Here is a 1159-nt window from a genome sequence, read left to right as displayed (position 1 = left end):
CCTAGGGAAGTCTCAAACATATTAATAGCATCCACAGAGGTATGTTTGGAAAAGATGAGTTTGCTTTTAGTACAGTTAATTTTCTGTCCCGAAGAGGAACAGAAACTCAAGAGGGTGTCTTGGAGAGCGCACAAATTATTCTCAGAAGCACGCCCAAAAAGTAAGATGTCATCCGCAAAAAGGAGATGAGAGAAAGAAGCTCCCCTTTTGCCAAGGGGAAAAGGGGTCCAATCCAGGTCAGTGCACGACTGGTGGATGAGGGTGGAGAGAGCTTCCATACAAATGATGAAGAGGTAGGGAGAAAGTGGATCACCCTGCCTAATGCCTCTAGAGGGGGAAAAGCTAGGCAGAAGGGTCCCATTGAAAGACACCTGAGTGGAAGGAGAGGAGATGCAGCTCATAATAAGGGAAATCGTGTCTCTATCGATCTTGGCCTGAGAAAGACAAGAGCGAATAATAATTGGTCATCTTCTTTTCCTTGATCTTTATGTCAAAACCAAAGGTAAACAGAAGACCGAGACAAGGGAGTAATACATTTTAGTTATTAATTTTATAATTAAAATAAGTGGTTTAAATTAAAGCTTAATAGTATACTCCGTATTACTTTGTAGTCATGGGTTCAAAACTTCAAATCAATTTTTTTGACAATATTGATCCCCTTATACTAAAAGAATAAGGGTCTCTTAAAATTTTCCCGCCTAAACGATTTAGGCTATAAATGAGCTTCATTATATCATATCTAGTGTGGGTTGTACTATTCCATACAATAGATATTTTTTTTCAATTTGTATGAACATATTGATACGATTTTCTACTTTTGTTACATAAATGAAATTGAACTAATTATACATATGATATGATAGAAATATATCATTATTATTATTTTTTGAAACTAGACCTGATGGCCACGAACATTTTTTTTTTTTTGCAAACACTTTCTAATTAATTTTATTATTCTGTCGTTTGAAACAAACGTACTACAATTTGAGATATTCATAGATTGTTTTTGTTTTTTTTTTACTTATAAAACGAAAAACCTACGAATAATATATTTATTTTCTTAGAGTTTAACTTAACATCTAACTCTGCTCCACACTATGTGAACATTTAAATTTTAGTTACTTTTTAAAAAAAATTAATTTAACATATACATAAATAT

This window comes from Silene latifolia, chromosome 6 (genome assembly GCF_048544455.1).
Source record: "Silene latifolia isolate original U9 population chromosome 6, ASM4854445v1, whole genome shotgun sequence".
In the NCBI taxonomy this organism is placed as follows: Eukaryota; Viridiplantae; Streptophyta; class Magnoliopsida; order Caryophyllales; family Caryophyllaceae; genus Silene; species Silene latifolia.
The sequence above is the reverse complement of the archived record's forward strand: the minus strand, read 5'-3'. Positions refer to the sequence as shown.